Source organism: Oncorhynchus tshawytscha, linkage group LG01 (assembly GCF_018296145.1).
Source record: "Oncorhynchus tshawytscha isolate Ot180627B linkage group LG01, Otsh_v2.0, whole genome shotgun sequence".
NCBI lineage: Eukaryota > Metazoa > Chordata > Actinopteri > Salmoniformes > Salmonidae > Oncorhynchus > Oncorhynchus tshawytscha.
The window spans coordinates 95054513-95081314 of NC_056429.1; positions in this window are offsets into that span (position 1 = coordinate 95054513).

Here is a 26802-nt window from a genome sequence, read left to right on the forward strand (position 1 = left end):
CATTAAATAAGAATTTGTTCTTAACTGACTTGCCTAGTTAAATAAATGTTTTTTTAAATATTGTGAATATGGTGCCATTTGGGATGTAGCCCTTGATGAATAGTGCCTCATTCCAAACACTTTAACTGAAAAAGAAAAGCAATTGGCCCACGTTACACAAGGACATAGCAGTCCAAATTATAGTTTTGTACCAGGCGCTGCATTGCTTTAGCTTTGTAGGCCAAGTTTAAGTGACTATTCAGAGAATAGCTGTTGAGAGAACATTGACTGCGTCCCAAATGGCACCCTATTCCCTATGTGGTGTACTACCTTCGACGAGAGTCCTATGGGTCCTGGTCAAAAGTAGTGCACTATAATGGGAATCGGTGCCATTTGGGACGAAACCATGATTCATCAAGGTCTCATTGCTATTCAGTAGCGTGTTCTGCTATGAAGTGACAAGGCATAACAATGAATGCAATTAAGTAGTCCATGTTTTCCCTAATCTAAATGAATGCAAGCTGAGAGTACGGACGTCCTCACTTGAATGTAGAGGACCTGTTGACTCAACACACTGTTTTAGCTGGAGCTCTGTTTAATCGTGTTATGTTATAGCCTGTGATGTGAAAAGTTCAAGGAGGCATGGAATTAGAATTGAAGTATTCTTCATGATTTATTTTCACTAGGTCTGTGATAAAAGCTGTCATGTTAGAGCCTTTTGTTTTTGTGGGTTCAGATACGGGGTAAACATACAGTACACAACAAAGGGACTCAGAGTATGATTATGATTATAACAAATAACTATATTTCAATATTTACTTTCACAAGAATCAAGTATGGCCTGTATTACGGAGATAAAAACAAATGCACCGTAGAAATCCAGTACTATAATGAGTAGTCACAATTTCTAATTATTTTTCTTCTTCTAGGTCCCCATATCAAATTTATTTATGAGATCTTTATAATGATGAATGATGAAAATATTTAGACCCTATAATGATGAATATATTTGTACCCTCTCAAAGACCACTAATTGATACACCCTATAAAAGTTTGTATACAAGTCAGGGTAATGCAAGCAACTGCTATTATTTTTGTTTTGAAATGTGTACCAAATCATTGTACACTCTTAGAAAAAAAGGTGCTATTTAGAACCTAAAACGGTTCTGCGGCTGTCCCCAAAAGAGAACTCTTTGAAGAACCCTTTTTGAGGGTTCTACATGGAACCTAAAAGAGTTCTACTTGGAACAAGAAAGGGGTTCTACCTGGAACCAAAATCCTAAGGGGACAGCTGAAGAACCCTTTTGGAACCCTTTTTTATAAGAGTGTACTATTTCTGTATGTTGTAGGGAAATGGCAGAGGAAAAGAATGTTGCAGTCCATTACTTTTCTGTTGTGGGGCTTTTAATACCTTTAAAAATATACATTTAGGTGATTCAGTCAACCATGCAAATGTTATATGGTAGCTAATGTGACATATTGATGATCTTTACTCCCTATTGAATTGCCATTATTCATAGCAATATGTGTGTGGAAAATAAGTCTAAATTGAATGAATGTGTATTACGGGTTAACTCGAACTGTAAACGCTGTCTTCTATGAAAAATCACCTCGTAAGCAAACTTTTCCAGGGAAAGAATGATAAAAAGAATGATAAAAAATCTTTAAATAATATAATTTAATAGGCACTAGATATTATAATTCAATATGTGCTATTAATTACAAGCTGAAAAACATAGATGATGCCGGAGGGAATGGCTGCCGGCTTATCAGCACTTAACCAACCATGCTATTTCGTTAGATTTTTCGGGTTGTTTGTAACTTGTTTTGTACATAATGTTTCTGCTACCGTCTCTTATGACCGAAAAGAGCTTCTGGACATCAGAACTGCGATTACTCACCTCAGATTAGATGAAGAGTTATTCTTCAATAAATCGAATGGGAGAGATATACTACAGACACCCGACCAGGCCCAGATCCCCATCATTCGCTGGAGAAGGAAACTGAGATTTCGCTGAAAAAGATCAGGGTGCCTTGTGAGGATCAGGTGACGAGTGGCTAATCTGCCTTTGCCTTCAGTCCTGCTAGCTAAAGTATATCATGATAATCTGTAGACCACACTATCCACCTAGAGAGTGGTCATCTGTATTTTTTTGTAGCTGTTTACATACCACCACAGACCTATGCTGGCACTAAGTACGCATTCAATGAGCTGTATACCGCCATAAACAAACAGGAAAAAGCTTATCCAGAGGTGGCGCTACTAGTAACCGGGGGACTTTAATCCAGGGAAACTTAAATCAGTTTTACCTAAATTATATCAGCATGTTAAATGTGCAACCAGAGGGGAAAAAATCGAGACCACCTTTACTCCACACACAGAGATGAGTATAGAGCTCTCCCTCACCCTACATTTGGCAAATCTGACCATAATTATATCCTCCTGACTCCTGCTTACAAGCAAAAATTCAAGCAGGAAGCACCGGTGACTCAGTCGAAAACCAGTGATCCGATTAAGCAGATGCTAAACTACAGGACTGTTTTGCTAGCACAGACTGGAATATGTTCCGGGATTCTTCCGATGGCATTGAGGAGTACACCACATCATTCACTGGCTTCATCAATAAGTGCATCAAGGACATCGTCCCCACAGTGAATGTATGTACATACCCCAAACAGAAGCCATGGAATACAGGCAACATTCGCAATGACCTAAAGAGTAGAGCTACCGCTATCAAGGAGCGGAACTCAAACCCGGAAGCTTAGAAGACATCTGGCTATGCCCTCCGACGATTCATCAAACAGGCAAAGCTTCAAGGCTCCGGCACTCGTCGGATGTGGCAGGGCTTGGAAACTACTACAGATGACAAAGGGAAGAACAGCCGAGAGCTGCACAGTGACACGAGCATACCAGACGAGCTAAACAACTTCTTTGCTCGCTTCTCGGCAAGCAACACTGAAACATGCATGAAAGTATCATCTGTTCCGGACAACTGTGTGATCACGCTCTCCATAGCCGATGTGAGTAAGACCTTCAAACAAGTCAACATTCACAATGTCACAGGGCCAGATGGATTACCAGGACATGTACTCTGAGCATGCGCTGACCAACTGACAAGTGCCTTCACTGACATTTTCAACCTCTCCCTGTCTGAATCTCTAATAACAACATGTTTCAAGCAGACCCCCATAGTCCCTGTGCCCAAGAACTCTAAGGTAACCTGCCTAAATGACTACCAACCCATAGCACTCATGACTTTAGCCATGAAATGCTGTTAAAGGCTGGTAATGGCTAACATCAACACCATTATCCAAGAAACACTAGACCCACTCCAATGTTCACCAACAGATCCACAGATGATGCAATCTCTATTGCACTCCACACTGCCTCTTCACTCCTGGACAAAAGTCAACACCTACAGTTGACGTCGGAAGTTTACATACACTTAGGTTGGAGTCATTAAAATGAGTATTTCAACCACTCCACAGATATCCTGTTAACAAACTCTAGTTTTGGCAAGTCAGTTAGGCCATCTACTTTGTGCATGGCACAGATATTATTTCCAACAATTGCCTACAGACAGATTATTCCACTTATAATTCACTATATTACAATTCCAGTGGGTCAGACGTTTACATACACGAAGTTGACTGTGCATATAAACAGCTTGGAAAAAAACAGAAAATTATGTCATGGTTTCAGAAGCTTCTGATAGGCTAAATGACATCATTTGAGTCAATTGGAGGCGTACCTGTGGATGTATTTCAAGGCCTACGTTCAAACTCAGTGTCTCTTTGCTTGACATCATGTGAAAATCAAAAGAAATCAGCCAATACCTCAGAAAAAAAATTGCAGTCCTCCACAAGTCTGGTTCATCCTTGGGAGCAATTTCCAAACGCCTGAAGGTACCACATTCATCTGTACAAACAATGGTATGCAAGTATAAACACCATTGGACCACACAGCCATTATACTGCTCAGGAAGAAGACTCGTTCTGTCTCCTAGAGATGAACGCACTTTGGTGCGAAGAGTGCAAATCAATCCCAGGACAACAGCAAAGGACCTTGTGAAGATTCTGGAGGAAACAGGGACAAAGTATAACGAGTCCTATATCGACATAACCTGAAAGGCCCGCTCAGCAAGGAAGAAGCCACTGCTACACGATCGCCATAAAAAAAGCCAGACTACGTTTTGCAACTGAACATGGAGACAAAGATCGTAATTTTTTGAGAAATGTCCTCTGGGCTGATGAAACAAAAATATAACCATTTGGCCAGAATGACCATCGTTATGTTTCCAGGAAAAATGGCGAGGCTTGCAAGCCGAAGATCACCATCTCAACCGTGAAGCACGAGGGTGGCAGCATCATGTTGTGTGGGTGCTTTGCTGCAGGAGGGACTGGTGCACTTCACAAAATAGATGACATCATTGAAGAGGAAAATTCTGTGGATATATTGAAGCAACATCTCAAGACATCAGTCAGGAAGTTAAAGCTTGGCCGCAGATGGGTCTTCCAAATGGACATTTTTTTTGTACCTTTATTTAACTAGGAACAAAATCTTATTTTCAATGACGGCCTAGGAACAGTGGGTTAACTGCCTGTTCAGGGGCAGAACGACAGATTTGTACCTTGTCAGCTCGGGGGTTTAAACTTGCAACCTTCCGGTTTCTAGTCCAACACTCTAACCACTAGGCTACCCTGCCGCCCCGACAATGACCCCAAGCATACTTCCAAAGTTGTGGCAATATGGCTTAAGGACAACAAAGTCAAGGTATTGGAATGGCCATCACAAAGCCCTGACCTCAATCCTACAGAAAATTGGTGGGCAGAACTGAAAAAGCGTGTGCGAGCAAGGAGGCCTACAAACCTGACTCATACACCAGCTCTGTCAGGAGGAATGGGCCAAAATTCACCCAACTTATTGTGGGAAGCTTGTGGAAGGCTACCCGAAACGTTTGACCCAAGATAAACAATTTAAAGGCAATGCTACTAAATACTAATTGAGTGTATATGTAAACATCTGACCCACTGGGAATGTGATGAAATAAATAAAAGCTGAAATAAATAATTCTCTCTACTTCTATTCTGACATTTCACATTCTTAAAATAAAGTGGTGATCATAACTGACCTAAGACAGGGAATTGTTACTAGGATTAAATGTCAGGAAATGTGAAAAACTGAGTTTAAATGTATTTGGCTAAGGTGCATGTAAATTTCCAACTTCAACTGTATGTGAGAATGCTGTTCATTGACTAAACCTCAGTGTTTAACACATTCGTTCATTCATATTTTTCCGTCATTGTCTTTTGATGAACGAAAACATGTTCTATCATAGTAGCTCAGAATTTATCAGAAATTACTGCTCTGCTTTGCTCTTTGCAATTTTGTTTTTTGTTCTTCCTCCTCCTTGTACCCCTATGTTTACAGTACTGTGTTTTACCATGTGAAATGGTTTAAGGTATTGACAACAGACTGCATAATTAGATAAATGAGTCCAGGCAACTGAGAACTTTGTTCAGCCAATGGGTTTTAGTGTTTTAGCAATTGAGAAAAACTGTAATTGATGACAGCTCAGCGTTCAACACCATAGTGCCCTCAAAGCTCATCACTAATTTAAGGATCCTGGAACTAAACACCTGCCTCTGCAACTGAATCCTGGACTTTAAGGCTTCCCCCAGATGGTAAGGGTAGGTAACAACACATCTGCCACGCTGCTCCTTTACATGGGGGCCCCTCAGGGGTGCGTGCTCAGTCCCCTCCTGTACTCCCTGTTCACTCATGACTGCATGGCCAGGCACAACTCCAACACCATCATTAAGTTTGCTAATGACACAACAGTGGTAGGCCTGATCAACGACAACGATGAGACAACCTATAGGGAGGTCAGAGTCCTGACCGTGTGGTGCAAGGACAACAACATCTCCCTCAACTTGATTAAGACAAAGGAGATGATTGTGGACTACAGGAAAAGGAGGAACGAGCACGCCCCCATTCTCATCGATGGCTTGTAGTGAAGCCGGTTGAGAGCTTCAAGTTCCTTCGTGTCCACATCACCAACAAACTAACATGGTCGAAGCACACCAATACAGTCGTGAAGACATTATTCCCCCTCAGGAGACTGAAAAGATTTGACATGGGTCCTCAGATCCTCAAAAGGTTTTACAGCTGCACCATCGAGAGCATCCTAACGGGTTGCATCTCTGTCAGGTATGGCAACTGCTTGGCCTCTAACCGCAAGACACTACAGAGGGTAGTGCCATCCAGGACCTCTATACCAGGCGGTGTCAGAGGAAGGCCCTAACAATTGTCAAAGACTCCAGCCACCCTAGTCATAGACTTTTCTCTTTGATACTTTCAGCATTTGCTCTAGCCTGCCTGCAGTGACAGTTGGGGTTTTATGTGTTGGGACTGTTCTACTGGTTCCATGAAGCCAGGCAAGCTCAGTCAAGCACAGCTAAAGTATTATTGTCTTTAAATAGTACACTGCTCAAAAAATAAAGGGAACTCTAAAATCACACATCCTAGATCTAAATGAATTAAATATTCCTACTAAATACTTTTTTCTTTACAAAACAATTATGGTCTCACAAGGGGTCTGAGGATCTCATCTCGGTACCTAATGGCAGTCATGCTACCTCTGGCGAGCACATGGAGTGCTGTGCAGCCCCCCAAAGAAATGCCACCCCGCACCATGACTGACCCACCGCCAAACTGGTCATGCTGGAGGATGTTGCAGGCAGCAGAACGTTCTCCACAGCGTCTCCAGACTCTGTCACGTCTGTCACATGTGCTCAGTGTGAACCTGCTTTCATCTGTGAAGAGCACAGGGCGCCAGTGGCGAATTTGCCAATCTTGGTGATCTCTGGCAAATGCCAAACGTCCTGCACGGTGTTGGGCTGTAAGCACAACCCCCACCTGTGAAAGTCGGGCCCTCATACCACCCTCATGGAGTCTGTTTCTGACCGTTTGAGTAGACACATGCACATTTGTGGCCTGCTGGAGGTCATGTTGCAGGGTTCTGGCAGTGCTTCTCCTGCTCCTCCTTGCACAAAGGTGGAGGTAGCGGTCCTGCTGCTGGGTTGTTGCCCTCCTACGGCCTCCTCCACGTCTCCTGATGTACTGGCCTGTCTCCTGGTAGCGCCTCCATGCTCTGGACACTACGCTGACAGACACAGCAAACCTTCTTGCCACTGCTCGCATTGATGTGCCATCCTGGATGAGCTGCACTACCTGAGCCACTTGTGTGGGTTGTAGACTCCGTCTCATGCTACCACTAGAGTGAAAGCACTGCCAGCATTCAAAAGTGACCAAAACATCAGACAGGAAGCATAGGAACTGAGAAGTGGTCTGTGGTTATCACCTGCAGAACCACTCCTTTATTGGGGGTGTCTTGCTAATTGTCTATAATTTCCACTGTTTATTCCATTTGCACAACAGCATGTGAAATTTATTGTCAATCAGTGTTGCTTCCTAAGTGGACATTTTGATTTCACAGAAGTGTGATTGACGGAGTTACATTGTGTTGTTTAAGTGTTCCCTTTATTTTTTTTAGCAGTGTATTTGAACCCAGGTCTGGTTGCATATGCAGCAGCAAACAGCAGCCCTACTTGACTGTACTGGTCAGAGAGGCCAAGCCAAGCAAAGCACACAGAACTCTGGGGCTGCGTTCCAAAAGACAGTGCACTATATTGGGTGGATAGTGCCATTTGGGACGGGCCCTGGGAAATAAATGCCAGTGGTGGAAGATTCCCTAGCTGAAGGTCACCAATCCATCATACGCTGGTTAAATAACCAACATGGAAATCACAATACAACAGGGAATAAAAGCAGGGTGCAGCCCAACGATAAGACTCAATACAACAGGGAATCAATGCAGAAATCAGACTCAATAAACAGGAAATAAATACAGAAATCAGACTCAGTAAACAGGAAATAAATACAGACATCAGACTCAATAAACAGGAAATAAATACAGACTGGAGCACAGGAATCTCTCAATACAACAGGGAATCAATGCAGAAATCAGACTCAATAAACAGGAAATAAATACAGACTGCAGCACAGGAATCTCTCAATACAACAGGGAATCAATCTAGAAATCAGACTCAATAAACAGGAAATAAATACAGACTGCAGCACAGGAATCTCTCAATACAACAGGGAATCAATGCAGAAATCAGACTAAATAAACAGGAAATAAATACAGACTGCAGCACAGGAATCTCTCAATACAACAGGGAATCAATGCAGAAATCAGACTAAATAAACAGGAAATAAATACAGACTACAGCACAGGAATCTCTCAATACAACAGGGAATCAGTAGAGGGTGCAGCCCAGGAATTAGCGCCAATACAAAAGGGAATCAAAACAGGAATCAGATTCAATACAACATGGAATCATTACAGGAACCAGACTCAATAAAACAGGGACTCAATACAGCAATCAGACTCAATACAACATGTAATCAGTACAGCAATCAGACTCAATAAAACAGGGACTCAATACAGCAATCAGACTCAATACAACATGTAATCAGTACAGCAATCAGACTCAATACAACAGGAAATCAATACAGCAATCAGACTCAATACAACATGTAATCAATACAGCAATCAGACTCAATACAACAGGAAATCAGTACAGCAATCAGACTCAATACAACATGTAATCAGTACAGCAATCAGACTCAATACAACATGTAATCAGTACAGCAATCAGACTCAATACAACAGGAAATCAATACAGCAATCAGACTCAATACAACAGGAAATCAATACAGCAATCAGACTCAATACAACATGTAATCAATACAGCAATCAGACTCAATACAACAGGAAATCAGTACAGCAATCAGACTCAATACAACAGGAAATCAATACAGCAATCAGACTCAATACAACATGTAATCAGTACAGCAATCAGACTCAATACAACAGGAAATCAATACAGCAATCAGACTCAATACAACATGTAATCAATACAGCAATCAGACTCAATACAACATGTAATCAGTACAGCAATCAGACTCAATAAAACAGGGACTCAATACAGCAATCAGACTCAATACAACATGTAATCAGTACAGCAATCAGACTCAATACAACAGGAAATCAATACAGCAATCAGACTCAATACAACATGTAATCAATACAGCAATCAGACTCAATACAACAGGAAATCAATACAGGAATCAGACTCAATACAACATGTAATCAGTACAGCAATCAGACTCAATACAACAGGAAATCAATACAGGAATCAGACTCAATACAACATGTAATCAGTACAGCAATCAGACTCAATACAACATGTAATCAACACAGGTATCAAATCAAAAAGTATTTGTCGCATGCGCCGATTACAGCAGGTGTAGACCTTACAGTGAAATGCTTACTTACAAGCCCTAACCAACAATGCAGTTAAAAAAATAAAGGATAAATAAAACCTGAAAAAAAATTAAGAATAAGAAATAAAAGTAACAAATAATTAAAGAGCCGCAGTAAAATAACAATAGTGAGGCTATACAGTGGGGCAAAACAGTATTTAGTCAGCCACCAATTGTGCAAGTTCTCCCACTTAAAAAGATGAGAGAGGCCTGTAATTTTCATCATAGGTACACTTCAACTATGACAGACAAAATGAGAAAAAATAGATTTCTGAGGCACCTGTTTGCAGTTCCTATGGCTTCCACTAGATGTCAACAGTCTTTAGAAATTGGTTGATGTATTTCTTTTGAGAAATGAAGAAGTAGTCCTGTTGTTTCCATGTGTCAAGCCAATTGGACTCTTGTTTGATGCTCGCGACCTGGAACTCGCTCCAACAGTATATTCCGTCTTAAATTTGATTGATTATTTACGTTTTGGGATACCTAAAGATGGATTAGGAAAGTTGCTTGAAATGTTTGAACCAAGTTTACAATTAACTTATTAGATCATTTGTAGTCACGTTGGGCGAGTTGGAACCGGTGTTTTTCTGCATCAAACGCGCAAAATAAATAGACATTTTCGGGATATAAAGAAGCAATTTATCGAACAAAAGGTCCATTTGTGATATTTCTGTGACATTTTGGACTGCCAACAGAAGATCTTCAAAGGTAAGGCATGAATTATATCGTTATTTCTGACTTTTTTGCACCTCCCTGGTTGAAAAATGTTTGTCATGCATATGTATGATGGGGAGCTGTACAGATAATTGCATGGTTTGCTTTCACCATTAAAAGCTTTTTGAAATCTCACATGGTGGCTGGATTAACAAGAAGTTAAGCTTTATTTTTATGTTATATACTTGTGATTTCATGAAAGTTAAATATTTATAGTAATTTCATTTGAATTTGGCGCTCTGCCATTTCACCGGATGCTATCAAATCGATCCTGCTAAAGGGATTTGATCCCTGAGAAGTTTTAAATACTTTATTTGTGCTTGATTGAGCTTGCCTGACTCAATGGAACCAATGGTATGATAGTAACAGTGAAAGCTCTGCCCACCAGGCACTCCAGACAGGCTAGAGGAAACAAACACTCATGTGAAAGATTTCAAATAGTATCTGAACACAGGTCTGCTGTCAGCTAGCCACTAGCACACAAAATCAGCCGCTTTCTGCTTTTTCATAAATGTTTTCCTTCTCACTTCTCTCTTCCTCCCTTCTTCCTATTTCTAGAAGCGTTGACCTCTACTGTGATATTTCTTCCAGTCACACTATTAATGGAACGGGTTGACATATTCTTATTGTTTTGGTGTTTTGTGGTGTGTTGTAAATCAAAGGGTTACATAATTGTGTTTGTGTGTGTGTGTGTTCTTGAAAATGAATGTATCGCAAATGTGTCTACCCCTCTCCTGGGTTTATGAAATATAATAGTAAATATAATGGTCATGTTCCAGACTAACTACATTGCATTAATCAATGGTTGTGTGCTACCTCTTTGACTGCGCAGTCGGGCATCAGATTGCTATATCCTAAAATGTGGTTAGCTGATATATTAAACACCTATCCAGGTGTTGTGAGATCTGACAAACGTCTGCAATGTAGTTAGTCTGGAATGCAGCCAAGGTCTACACAGCTCCCGATTGGACTAATGTATTCTCCTTCAAGAAGTCAATTAAGATTTTTCAATAATTTAGCAAATTATGCATCAGAAATGGTGGAGATGCTAGCTAGTCTGTACAATGGGTAGTGCCGAGCGATTAGTGCTTTTGAGGTCGATTGGGTTTCGGTTCGATTATTTAAAACTTGAAATGCACTATTCATTATGCGGGTTGAATGCTGTAACAATCAATAATGCAACAATTAATGAAAGTCCCATGATGGTAGTGACCATTACTGCTGATCACTTATTAACCATCAACACATTACTTGACTTTAATAAAATAATCTTTTGGTTTGATGACTTTATGATTTCATTCCAAGTCATCATCTCATCTCTATAGAGCTGCTGTCCATGCTGTATGACATAATCACTATTTTAGTAGTTCTTCAAAGTAAATAAGGCATACTTTTATGACTGCTGAATACCAATAATCAATCCCTTAGACGAGCATTTCCCAAACACCCATGGGGTGCACATTTTAGTTTTTTCCCTAACACGACACAGCTGATTCAAATTATCACTGCTTGATGGTTAGTTGATCATTTGAATCAGCTGTGTAGTACACACCCCTTTGTGTCCCGAGGACCAAGTTTGGGAAACACTGCCTTAGATGATGTATTTTCAGATATAGATACAGTACCTTGCGACTGCTCGCTCTTGATCACGCTTTCTTCTCTCTTCTCACCACACAACACAGCAGGCATGAAAGAAACACACCGGACAAGTAGGCTCACAGTTACAACGTTTTCTGAGCTGAACTATGTACAGTATGTAGAATATTGGCCTGTTGGAGACGACAACTCCCTACTACGTTGCACAGTTCGGGCTTGATCTGATTTATATCTAGAGAAACTGTGCAATGTGCATTGAGCTCACAGACATAAACCAGATGAAACCGAATTCATATAATTGAACCAACGTATGTCAATTTGTTTAAAAAAAAACAAGAAGTAACCAACATTTGAGTTAATTACTCAGCAGGACCAACAAGACAACACGATTCATAATTTCATTTTGATTAACAGTTCAGTCTGACATATTGGACTTTGCTCCACCATAGCAACTAAAGCATAGCAACCAAAGCGTAGCAACCAAAGCATAGCAACCAAAGGATAGCAAAGTGTTGGTTCCCTGTGTCAAGGGACATAATATAGCACCAGATTGAATCAGAACTTTGACCCATTGGTTAATTGATTCTTTACATTTCCTAATGACTTGAATATATTAAATAAACACACTTGATACAGTTAATAGAGGTGCCCTATGCTTCTACTGAAAAACATCTTACCTAAGGTTGTTTTTATACAATGCTCTCTGCTATGGGGGTCCATTTTCCTTGTCTTAACACTGTCTGTCATCCAAAATAATGTCATTGCAACATACAAGAAAAATGTAAGAGACACGTTAAACCTAATCATGATAAGCTGGCCTATACTTTACATTTCCTCGCATGCTAGCTGTTCCAGTAGACTTCCAGCCATTGTGCTAACGCTAGTTAGCAATGGCTCACGAAACTACCTCTAACTTCCTTCAGAGAGACATAAAAATTGTATCTGAGTTCCTCTGACTCTGGCTTAGTTGCCAAAATCTTGCAATGTCCCTTTAAAACCAAGCATTACTACTCCCCTCTCTCAGATCTCCTGAACTAAAACCAAGCATTACTACGTCCCCCTCTCAGATCTCCTGAACTAAAACCAAGCATTACTACGTCCCCCTCTCAGATCTCCTGAACTAAAACCAAGCATTACTAAGTCCCTCTCTCAGATCTCCTGAACTAAAACCAAGCATTACTATCTCCTCGCAGATCTCCCGAACTAAAACCAAGCATTACTACGTCCCTCTCTCAGATCTCCCGAACTAAACCAAGCATTACTACCTCCTTCTCTCAGATCTCCCAAACTAAAATCAAGCATTACTACGTCCCTCTCTCAGATCTCCCGAACTAAACCAAGCATTACTACGTCCCTCTCTCAGATCTCCCGAACTAAAACCAAGCATTACTACCTCCTTCTCTCAGATCTCCTGAACTAAAACCAAGCATTACTACCTCATTCTCTCAGATCTCCTGAACTAAAACCAAGCATTACTACGTCCCCCTCTCAGATCTCCTGAACTAAAACCAAGCATTACTACGTCCCTCTCTCAGATCTCCTGAACTAAAACCAAGCATTACTATCTCCTCGCAGATCTCCCGAACTAAAACCAAGCATTACTACGTCCCTCTCTCAGATCTCCCGAACTAAACCAAGCATTACTACCTCCTTCTCTCAGATCTCCCAAACTAAAATCAAGCATTACTACGTCCCTCTCTCAGATCTCCCGAACTAAACCAAGCATTACTACGTCCCTCTCTCAGATCTCCCGAACTAAAACCAAGCATTACTACCTCCTTCTCTCAGATCTCCTGAACTAAAACCAAGCATTACTACCTCATTCTCTCAGATCTCCTGAACTAAAACCAAGCATTACTACCTCCTTCTCTCAGATTTCCAGAACTAAAACCAAGCATTACTACCTCCTTCTCTCAGATTTCCAGAACTAAAACCAAGCATTACTACCTCCTTCTCTCAGATTTCCTGAACTAAAACCAAGCATTACTACCTCCTCTCAGATCTCCTGAAGTAAAACCAAGCATTACTACCTCCTCTCAGATCTCCTGAACTAAAACCAAGCATTACTACCTCCTTCTCTCAGATCTCCCAAACTAAAACCAAGCATTACTACCTCATTCTCTCAAATCTCCTGAACTAAAACCAAGCATTACTACCTCCTTCTCTCAGATCTCCCGAACTAAAACCAAGCATTACTACCTCCTTCTCTCAGATCTCCCAAACTAAAATCAAGCATTACTACCTCCTTCTCTCAAATCTCCTGAACTAAAACCATTTTCAAAATATTAACAATGTACTGCCTATGTCTGACTGTCCCCTTAAATAGTGACAGAGAGGGGTGAAAATGACTAGAGAACACAGATATGAAAGGTTTATTAAAGCAAATGGTGATTAGAGGAATGTAACACGCTAGCAGCCTCCCCTTGGGATGAGTACCCCGGAGTTCAAGGCCTAATCCATTGGATTGTGGGAGCTTGATGGAGAAGATTAGGGCTGAATCTCGCATGGCACCCTATTGACTTTATAGTGCACTACTTTGACTAAGGCCTATTGGGCTCTGATCAGAAGTAGTGCACAATATAGGGATTAGTGGGCCATTTGGGACAACTGCTCTTATTTTTTTATATATTTTTTTGTTCCCATGTTTGGTATACCTATCCTATTAAAGTTGGAATATCTTGTTTTGCTATCAGTTAAATTGTTTAAGTTTTAGTTTAGCGAAGGTGGAGGAGGAGAAGAAGAATTGTCAACCTTCAAATCAAATGTTATTTGTCACATGTGCCGCATACAACAGGTGTTACAGTGAAATGCTTACTTGCAAGCCCTTAAAACATCTTAGGGATACGGTCTGGTTTCCTGAATATCCGCCTGACTGATGTGCCCAAAGTAAACTGCCTGTTACTCAGGCCCAGAAGCCAGTACATATAATTGGTAGCATTGGATAGAAAACACTTTGAAGTCTCCAAAACTGTTAAAATAATGTTGGAGACTATAACACAATTGATATGGCAGGCGGAAATCTGAATAAAATCCAATCGGATTGTTGTTGTTTTTTGAGCTCCCAGGCTCTTATAATGGGATCCTATTGTTTCTATGTAAATATTGTTAGATTAACAAGAATTTAAGCTTTTAAATGATATAAGATGCTCAAGCCCTCAAGTGTATGTTCATGAGTGTTTAATATTACGATTATTTATTTGAATTGCGCTCCCTCCAAGTTCACCGGACGTTGTCGGCCAGCGGGACACCTATCCCTAATTAACCAACAACACAGTATTAAGAAAAAAATAAAGGGGCACCGGTTAGTCCAGGTAATTGAGGTATAATGTACATGTAGGTAGAGTTAAAGTGACTATGCATTGATAATAAACAGAGAGTAGCAGCAGAGTAAAAGAGAGCGAGGGGCAATGCAAATAGGAATGGGTTTGTTGTGCCCGCTTTACGACTGTCTTGGTGTGCTTGGACCAGGTTAGTTTGTTTGTGATGTGGACACCAAGGAACTTGAAGCTCTCAACCAGCTCCACTGCAGCCTCGTCGATGAGAATCGATGCGTGCTCAGTTTTCTTTTTCCTGTAGTCCACAATCATCTCCTTTGTCTTGATCACGTTGAGGGAGTTGTTGTTGTCCTGGCACCACATGGCCAGGTCTCTAACCTCCTCCCTGTAGGCTGTCTTGTCGTTGTTGTTGATCAGGCCTACACCTGTTGTGTCATCAGCAATATTAATAATGGTGTTGGAGTCGTGCCTGGCCATGCAGTCATGAGTGAACAGGGAGTACAGGAGGGGACTGAGCACGCACCCCTGAGGGGCCCCTGTGTTGAGGAACAGCATGGCGGATGTGTTGTTACCTACCCTTACCACCTGGGGGGCAGCCAGTCAGGAAGTCCAGGATCCAGTTGCAGAGGGAGGTGTTTAGTCCCAGGGTCCTTAGCTTATTGATGAGCTTTAAGGGCACTATGATGTTGAATGCTGAGCTGTAGTCAGTGAATAGTGTTCTCACATAGGTGTTCCTTTTGTTCAGGTGGGAAAGGTCAGTGTGGAGTGCAATAGTCTCTCTGTGTCTGTGCTTGTCTCTTTTTTTCTACATAGAGGCATATAGTAGTTGCAGTATGCGATTACGTCACCTTGCATTTTTGTGTGGAAATGTTTTCACTATGGCTAGTAGGTCCACGTTGTGGGTTGGACTGTTCTGAGTACTGCCACCTTAAACAGATTTTCCTGAGACATTGTATGTCCATTGTGCTGTACACAATTTAAACTTAGTCTTAAATGAAGCACGCCAACATATACCAAAGATAAACTACTTATTTTTGCGTAAGCCCTCAAGATTTTTACATCTTGAGACAATCGAGACATGGATTGTGTATGTGTGTCATTCAGAGGACGAATGGGCAAGACAACATATTTAAGTGCTTTTGGACAGGGTATGATAGTAGGTGCCAGGTGCACTGGTTTAAGTGTGTCAAGAACTGCAATGCTGCTGGGTTTTTCACGTTAAACAGTTTCCTGTATGTATCAAGAATGGTCCACCACCCAAAGGACATCCAGCCAACTTGACACAACTGTGGGAAGCATTGGAGTCAACATGTTCCACAGGGATGCTGTCCATGCCCAACAACTTGAGGCTGTTCTGAGAGCAAAAGGGGGTACAACTCAATATTAGGAATATTCAAAATGTTTTGTACACTCAGTGTATGTGTTATTGTCACACACCAGATATGTTACAGAACTGCTGTATTTGAAGCACCACTCGCTTCTTCTCAGTTTCACTGATGTTGCTATGGAAATCAAGCTGTTTTTACCATTACCTAACTTTAGCTTCTATGGAAAGATCGTTTTCGAAACTAACATTCATAAAGAACTACATAAGAAGTTTTAGGCTCTCGGCCTGATATGAGCTTTTGAACACCTGAACTGACACTGTCATAGCCTTGACAACAGCATTTCTTCACTGATATCCCCTTACTTTCAATCAGTTTAACGTTTTCTTTTTCAAGGCCGGAAAAAGTCACATTCCTGAAGCCTAAGAAACAAACCCGTATTTTCTTAGTAAGCTTCATATGGACATTAGAAAGGTTTATCAATTACTTTTGGTAGGGTTACCATCAAAATGATTTACTGAATAAATGAAAAATAGACATCGATGACAGCATGTGGGCCCCCAGAGCTCCTGGCCACCCCCTTGCGGGAGCCGCGGGGGTGTCCAGCACACCAGTGAGAGGTTTGGGTAAACATATTGTACTATAAAGGCAATAGAATGCCATTTGGGATGCAACCATACTGTCAGACAGAGTAACAAGGCTAAGGGAGAAGGAGACATATCGGGGAAACAGGAAGCTACCAAACATACATGAAACATATACATGAAACACTATTATTATAAAAAAATTTACAGAATCTTGACATATATGCATTTCATATGTATGGGTGTAATTGGAAATACTCAGGGAACTGAAAACTCTCAGTATTTCATGTTCATTTACAAACACACGTTACCAGGCAGAAATGCTAACTGTAACTGTTGCTCTTCATTCCATCCTCATCCTCTAGGCTAGTATGATCCATTGTTGAAGCTGTCCTATTGAATTTCATTTGATGAGACTTGGCAGCCCAAGGGGGGAAAGAGAGTGTCTGTGTCAATCTCAAGTATTTAGGGCCTGTGTGATGACTGTGTCTCAAATGCTGTCTTTCTTGGTATTCAAAGGCGTCTCCTCTTCCCTGAAGGAAGTATCCCTCATAGAGTGGTGAGCCGGGAATGTCACATGGTTTAGATGTAGGCCTTTCAAAATGACAGTCAAACCAGGTAAAGTGAGATATGGCCCAGGATCAGAAAGCCTTTGGTCCATGTGTAAACATGCAAGGCTGGTCCCCCATATCAAGCCTTTGGTCCCTGTGTAAACATGCAAGGCTGGTCCCCCAATATCAAGCCTTTGGTCCATGTGTAAACATGCAAGGCTGGTCCCCCATATCAAGTCTTTGGTCGCTGTGTAAACATGCAAGGCTGGTCCCCCATATCAAGTTTTTGGTCCATGTGTAAACATGCAAGGCTGGTCCCCCATATCAAGTCTTTGGTCCCTGTGTAAACATGCAAGGCTGGTCCCCCATATCAAGTCTTTGGTCCCTGTGTAAACATTCAAGGCTGGTCCCCCATATCAAGTCTTTGGTCCCTGTGTAAACATGCAAGGCTGGTCCCCCATATCAAGTCTTTGGTCCATGTGTAAACATGCCAGGCTGGTCCCCCATATCAAGCCTTTGGTCCATGTGTAAACATGCAAGGCTGGTCCCCCATATCAAGTCTTTGGTCCCTGTGTAAACATGCAAGGCTGGTCCCCCATATCAAGTCTTTGGTCCATGTGTAAACATGCAAGGCTGGTCCCCCATATCAAGTCTTTGGTCCCTGTGTAAACATGCAAGGCTGGTCCCCCATATCAAGTCTTTGGTCCCTGTGTAAACATGCAAGGCTGGTCCCCCATATCAAGCCTTTGGTCTATGTGTAAACATGCAAGGCTGGTCCCCCATATCAAGTCTTTGGTCCCTGTGTAAACATGCAAGGCTGGTCCCCCATATCAAGTCTTTGGTCCCTGTGTAAACATGCAAGGCTGGTCCCCCATATCAAGTCTTTGGTCCATGTGTAAACATGCAAGGCTGGTCCCCCATATCAAGCCTTTGGTCCCTGTGTAAACTTGCAGGGCTGAAAGGGATATCCGGATGGCCTTGAAATAGATACTGCTAATGACTAATTGTGACAGTCAGGTTTCATGTATTTTCCACCTCCTCCAGTGCTGGCTGGCTTTGTTGTGGTCTCGAAGTCTCTAAGTCTCTGCATCCGATCTGAGATTCTAGAGGAACTCTGTTAGAATTCAAGGTTGTCCGTCAATGTCTGGAAGGACAAGGTGATTCACACCCTGAGTAAAGGTCTTTCTAAATAAATCCACAGTGAGCAGAGATGACTGTGTGACTTTCTGTCATTCATAAGGATTAGAGGGTTACAAATAAAAGGTGCATGGAATATGAGTCATATAGAAATACAGGTATATAGGCAAGTAAAATCAAATCATCTGATGCAATCAAATTCTATTAATCTTCTTCTATAAGCCAAACTTTCACCGTAACTGACACATTTCGACGTTCCAGAATCCCCCTCTCTACCTCCATTGGAGAGCCTCACTGGAGATGTGCCCTGTCGAGTTTCATTACCTCCTCGAAGGGAAAGAGTATAAATATAATAACCTTAACAGTAACAGATGATTGAGATGTTCAAAGGGACGTTCTGCCTCGCTGTATTGCTTGTCTGTCTGACTTGCAGAGGGAAGCTGGCCTGATCAAAGAGATCGGAAACACGCTGGTGCTGGTGCAGCTCAAGTCTCATTGCCCACGGGTCAGAAGAGAACATCCACATCACTACACAGAGGTGCCACTAACTAACTGACGGGGCACATCTCAAAGGGATTCGCTTTACAAGCACATGGTGGGATGATGGTTGCCTACTGATCACAAAGAAGCTGGCAATATGTGCTGGATTATGGGGCTTCTTTATAAGTATGGGGATGTCCTGTGCTCCCACAACGTACTCACAATGCTTGAATCTCATGTACCATTGAATTTAGCATCTCATGTGTCTGTGTTGTGTGCAGCAGCAATACAGTTACTATTTTACTGTCATTTGATGCTTTGGGATGTGATGGATTGACCTTTAGAAAATATTCATGTTCTGCTCGTTAAAAATGTAAACTTCGAGCTTTTACATTTTCAAAATACCACTTTGTAACCATAACAATAACTTATCTGTCAAACAAGATTGTCCAAATTATTATCCTGGCATATAAAGTCAAAACTACTTTCAATGGTGGAGTATTGAGTTCAAGATCTTTAGTCTCGCTTGATCCAATAAATTGCTTGAAGAAAACGTATTTTGAATACTTTTTGAGTTTTCACTCTGCAGATCCTCTTAAGCTCTGTCAGGTTGGATGGGGAGCATTGCTGCACAGTTATTTTCAGGTCTCTCCAGAGATGTTTGATAGGGCTCAAATCCAGGCTCTGGCTGGGCCACTCAATGGACTTTTAGATTCTTGTCCCAAAGCCACTTCTGTGTTGTCTTGGCTGTGTGCTTAGGGTCATTGTCCTGTTGGAAGGTGAACCTTCACCCCAGTCTGAGGTCCTGTGCACGTTCGAGCAGATTTTCATCAAGTATCTCTCTGTACTGGGTTTATGCAAAAACAAGATTTCTGTTTTTTATTTGTAATATTATCTGTAATAATTAACCAATAAGGCACGAGGGGATGTGGCTTATGGCCAATATACCACAGCTAAGTGCTGTTATTAGGCACGTAGCAGCTACCAATAAACACTCTGTGTGACCCTTATGTAGTCCACTGCAGTGATCTAATGCAGCCTACAGGTACATTCTGTTTGCATGATGTTCAGACAAATGTAGAAGCATGCATGACATATAGCCTACAGTGTTTGCATGATGTCTGAACAAATGTAGCGTAAGTGTCATGAAGTACTGTAGATTTGTAGTCCTCCACTAGAGCCCTCCTCGCCTTGGCGATAGCAACCTTAAACAGCCTCCTCAGCTCAGCAAGTTGTAGGGTAGTTGTAGGGTAACTGATATAACTGGCTCATACGCAATCTTGACTTGTAATTTCTTCATGGAAGTCGGAGGTTGATAGGGGGTCTTGGTTTGAAAGTGATTTGATCTTGTAATGAGAGAACACCTGTGTCAGAAATCTCGTTTTGGGTTTATTCCGCTCAAACACATCCTTAATGATCCCTAATACATTTATATATGAAGAAATAACCATTAATAACCTAATTGGAAATACATTATAAATGTGTTATAAAGGTTTTGTATAATTTCAGCCAGTAGTTTTTAAAGTAGTGCTCACAATCCAAAATTGGTCCCCGAAAATTGTGCACAGTTGTGTAATACAACTACACCATCATCCACTTCCTATGAAATATTACGTCCCCCTCCTATGATATGTTACGTCCCCCTCCTATGATATGTTACGTCCCTCCTATGATATGTTACGTCCCCCTCCTATGATATGTTATGTCCACCTTCTATGATATGTTACGTCCCCCTCCTATGATATGTTACGTCCACCTCCTATGATATGTTACGTCCCCTCCTATGATATGTTACGTCCACCTCCTATGATATGTTACGTCCACCTTCTATGATATGTTACGTTCCCCCTCCTATGATATGTTACGTCCCCCTCCTATGATATGTTACGTCCCCTCCTATGATATGTTATGTCCACCTCCTATGATACGTTACGTCCCCTCCTATGATATGTTACGTCCCCTCCTATGATATGTTACGTCCCCCTCCTATGATATGTTATGTCCACCTCCTATGATATGTTACGTCCACCTCCTATGATATGTTATGTCCACCTCCTATGATATGTTACGCCCCCTCCTATGATATGTTACGTCCACCTCCTATGATATGTTATGTCCCCCTCCTATGATATGTTACGTCCCCCTCCTATGATATGTTACGTCCCCCTCCTATGATATGTTACGTCCACCTCCTATGATATGTTACGTCCACCTCCTATGATATGTTACGTCCACCTTCTATGATATGTTACGTCCCCCTCCTATGATATGTTACGTCCACCTCCTATGATATGTTACGTCCACCTCCTATGATATGTTACGTCCACCTCCTATGATATGTTACGTCCACCTCCTATGATATGTTACGTCCACCTCCTATGATATGTTACGTCCACCTCCTATGATATGTTACGTCCCCTCCTATGATATGTTACGTCCACCTCCTATGATATGTTAAGTCCACTTCCTATGATATGTTACGTCCCCCTCCTATGATATGTTACGTCCCCCTCCTATGATATGTTATGTCCACCTCCTATGATATGTTACGCCCACCTCCTATGATATGTTACGTCCACCTCCTAAGATATGTTACGTCCACCTCCTATGATATGTTACGTCCACCTCCTATGATATGTTACGTCCACCTCCTATGATATGTTATGTCCCCCTCCTATGATATGTTACGTCCACCTCCTATGATATGTTACGTCCACCTCCTATGATATGTTATGTCCACCTCCTATGATATGTTACGTCCACCTCCTATGATATGTTACGTCCACCTCCTATGATATGTTATGTCCACCTCCTATGATATGTTATGTCCCCCTCCTATGATATGTTACGTCCCCCTCCTATGATATGTTACGTCCACCTCCTATGATATGTTACGTCCACCTCCTATGATATGTTATGTCCACCTCCTATGATATGTTACGTCCCCCTCCTATGATATGTTACGTCCCCCTCCTATGATATGTTATGTTCCCCTCCTATGATATGTTATGTCCACCTCCTATGATATGTTACGTCCACCTCCTATGATATGTTACGTCCACCTCCTATGATATGTTATGTCCCCCTCCTATGATATGTTACGTCCACCTCCTATGATATGTTACGTCCACCTCCTATGATATGTTACGTCCACCTCCTATGATATGTTAAGTCCACTTCCTATGATATGTTACGTCCACCTCCTATGATATGTTACGTCCACCTCCTATGATATGTTATGTCCACCTCCTATGATATGTTATGTCCACCTTCTATGATATGTTACGTCCACCTCCTATGATATGTTACGTACACCTCCTATGATATGTTAAGTCCACTTCCTATGATATGTTATGTCCACCTTCTATGATATGTTTTACGTCCACCTCCTATGATATGTTATGTCCAACTCCTATGATATGTTACGTCCTATGATATATTACGTCCCCCTCCTATGATATGTTACGTCCACCTCCTATGATATGTTACGTCCACCTCCTATGATATGTTACGTCCACCTCCTATGATATGTTACGTCCACCTCCTATGATATGTTATGTCCGCCTCCTATGATATGTTACGTCCACCTCCTATGATATGTTACGTCCACCTCCTATGATATGTTTTACGTCCACCTCCTATGATATGTTATGTCCAACTCCTATGATATGTTACGTCCTATGATATATTACGTCCCCCTCCTATGATATGTTAAATCAAATCAAATCAAATCAAATTGTATTTGTCACATACACATGGTTAGCAGATGTTAATGCGAGTGTAGCGAAATGCTTGTGCTTCTAGTTCCGACAATGCAGTAATAAAAAGCAAGTAATCTAACTAACAATTCCAAAAAAAAACTACTGTCTTATACACAGTGTAAGGGGATAAAGAATATGTACATAAGGATATATGAATGAGTGATGGTACAGAGCAGCATAGGCAAGATACAGTAGATGATATCGAGTACAGTATATACATATGAGATAAGTATGTAAACCAAGTGGCATAGTTAAAGTGGCTAGTGATACATGTATTACATAAGGATGCAGTCGATGATATAGAGTACAGTATCAACGTATGCATATGAGATGAACAATGTAGGGTAAGTAACATTATATAAGGTAGCATTGTTTAAAGTGGCTAGTGATATATTTACATCATTTCCCATCAATTCCCATGATTAAAGTGGCTGGAGTAGAGTCAGTGTCATTGACAGTGTGTTGGCAGTAGCCACTCAATGTTAGTGGTGGCTGTTTAACAGTCTGATGGCCTTGAGATAGAAGCTGTTTTTCAGTCTCTCGGTCCCAGCTTTGATGCACCTGTACTGACCTCGCCTTCTGGATGACAGCGGGGTGAACAGGCAGTGGCTCGGGTGTTTGATGTCCTTGATGATCTTTATGGCCTTCCTGTAGCATCGGGTGGTGTAGGTGTCCTGGAGGGCAGGTAGTTTGCCCCCGGTGATGCGTTGTGCAGACCTCACTACCCTCTGGAGAGCCTTACGGTTGAGGGCGGTGCAGTTGCCATACCAGGCGGTGATACAGCCCGCCAGGATGCTCTCGATTGTGCATCTGTAGAAGTTTGTGATTGCTTTTGGTGACAAGCCGAATTTCTTCAGCCTCCTGAGGTTGAAGAGGCGCTGCTGCGCCTTCCTCACGATGCTGTCTGTGTGAGTGGACCAATTCAGTTTGTCTGTGATGTGTATGCCGAGGAACTTAAAACTTGCTACCCTCTCCACTACTGTTCCATCGATGTGGATAGGGGGGTGTTCCCTCTGCTGTTTCCTGAAGTCCACAATCATCTCCTTAGTTTTGTTGACGTTGAGTGTGAGGTTGTTTTACTGACACCACACTCCGAGGGCCCTCACCTCCTCCCTGTAGGCCGTCTCGTCGTTGTTGGTAATCAAGCCTACCACTGTTGTATCGTCCGCAAACTTGATGATTGAGTTGGAGGCGTGCATGGCCACGCAGTCGTGGGTGAACAGGGAGTACAGGAGAGGGCTCAGAACGCACCCTTGTGGGGCCCCAGTGTTGAGGATCAGCGGGGAGGAGATGTTGTTGCCTACCCTCACCACCTGGGGGCGGCCCGTCAGGAAGTCCAGTACCCAGTTGCACAGGGCGGGGTCGAGACCCAGGGTCTCGAGCTTGATGACGAGCTTGGAGGGTACTATGGTGTTGAATGCCGAGCTGTAGTCGATGAACAGCATTCTCACATAGGTATTCCTCTTGTCCAGATGGGTTAGGGCAGTGTGCAGTGTGGTTGAGATTGCATCGTCTGTGGACCTATTTGGGCGGTAAGCAAATTGGAGTGGGTCAAGGGTGTCAGGTAGGGTGGAGGTGATATGGTCCTTGACTAGTCTCTCAAAGCACTTCATGATGACGGATGTGAGTGCTACGGGCGGTAGTCGTTTAGCTCAGTTACCTTAGCTTTCTTGGGAACAGGAACAATGGTGGCCCTCTTGAAGCATGTGGGAACAGCAGACTGGTATAGGGATTGATTGAATATGTCCGTAAACACACCGGCCAGCTGGTCTGCGCATGCTCTGAGGGCGCGGCTGGGGATGCCGTCTGGGCCTGCAGCCTTGCGAGGGTTAACACGTTTAAATGTCTTACTCACTTCGGCTGCAGTGAAGGAGAGACCGCATGTTTCCGTTGCAGGCCGTGTCAGTGGCACTGTATTGTCCTCAAAGCGGGCAAAAAGTTATTTAGTCTGCCTGGGAGCAAGACATCCTGGTCCGTGACTGGGCTGGGTTTCTTCCTGTAGTCCGTGATTGACTGTAGACCCTGCCACATACCTCTTGTGTCTGAGCCGTTGAATTGAGATTCTACTTTGTCTCTGTACTGGCGCTTAGCTTGTTTGATAGCCTTGCGGAGGAATAGCTGCACTGTTTGTATTCAGTCATGTTACCAGACACCTTGCCCTGATTAAAAGCAGTGGTTCGTGCCTTCAGTTTCACACGAATGCTGCCATCAATCCAAGGTTTCTGGTTAGGGAATGTTTTAATCGTTGCTATGGGAACGACATCTTCAACGCACGTTCTAATGAACTCGCACACCGTATCAGCGTATTCGTCAATGTTGTTGTCTGACGCAATACGAAACATCTCCCAGTCCACGTGATGGAAGCAGTCTTGGAGTGTTATGTCCACTTCCTATGATATGTTACTTCCTATGATATATTACGTCCACCTCCTATGATATGTTATGTCCCCCTCCTATGATATGTTACGTCCACTTCCTATGATATGTTATGTCCACCTCCTATGATATGTTATGTCCACCTCCTATGATATGTTACGTCCACCTCCTATGATATGTTATGTCCACCTCCTATGATATGTTAAGTCCACCTCCTATGTTATGTTACGTCCACTTCCTATGATATGTTACATCCGCCTCCTATGATATGTTACGTCCACCTCCTATGATATGTTACGTCCACCTCCTATGATATGTTACGTCCGCCTCCTAAGATATGTTACGTCCACCTCCTATGATATGTTACGTCCACCTCCTATGATATGTTACGTCCACCTCCTATGATATGTTATGTCCACCTCCTATGATATGTTACGTCCACCTCCTATGATATGTTACTTCCTATGATATGTTATGTCCACCTCCTATGATATGTTACTTCCTATGATATGTTACGTCCACCTCCTATGATATGTTACTTCCTATGATATGTTACGTCCACCTCCTATGATATGTTACTTCCTATGATATGTTATGTCCACTTCCTATGATATGTTACTTCCTATGATATGTTACGTCCACCTCCTATGATATGTTACGTCCCCTCCTATGATATGTTACGTCCCCCTCCTATGATATGTTACGTCCACCTCCTATGATATGTTACGTCCCCTCCTATGATATGTTACGTCCACCTCCTATGATATGTTACGTCCCCTCCTATGATATGTTACGTCCCCTCCTATGATATGTTACGTCCCCCTCCTATGATATGTTACGTCCACCTTCTATGGTATGTTACTTCCACCTCCTATGATACGTTACGTCCACCTTCTATGTTATGTTACGTCCACCTCCCATGTTATGTTACGTCCACCTCCTATGATATGTTATGTCCACCTCCTATGATATGTTACGTCCACCTCCTATGATATGTTACGTCCACCTCCTATGATATGTTACGTCCACCTCCTATGATATGTTACGTCCACCTCCTATGATATGTTACGTCCAACTCCTAAGATATGTTACGCCCACCTCCTAAGATATGATATGTCCCCCAAAAATTAAGGAAATTGTAAATTTCTATGATATCTCATGAATTCCAATTCATACAATATGTTACGAATTTGTAAGTGGTTAGGACCCTGTTCAATCTCCTTAATAACCTAATTATAAACAGTAACCTTATTGTTAAGTGTTACATATTTTGTATATATGCTGCGTCTTGCATTTCTGTGGATCTGTATCAGCTGGAGCTAGTGTGCATTACAGTAGGTAGCATGTGTTTTGTTTCTCATACACCGTGAATAATGAGGCTTTATTGTGCAAGACTGCATGTGTTTACTGTGCTGCACACACCCTTAATTTGAGGCTGTCTGTGAACTCAACAGCATCTAAATGCCTAGCTGCACAGAACCTACGTCCCAAATGGCAACCTTGTGCAATGTAAAGGGAATAGGGTGCCATTTGGGACGCAAGCCTTTAGAAGGCAGGACCTTTTCTTTCCCTTTTTTCAGTTTGTTGTGGAGCCGGCCGGTGTTGGACTCTGATGCTAACAAGTAAGGTTTAG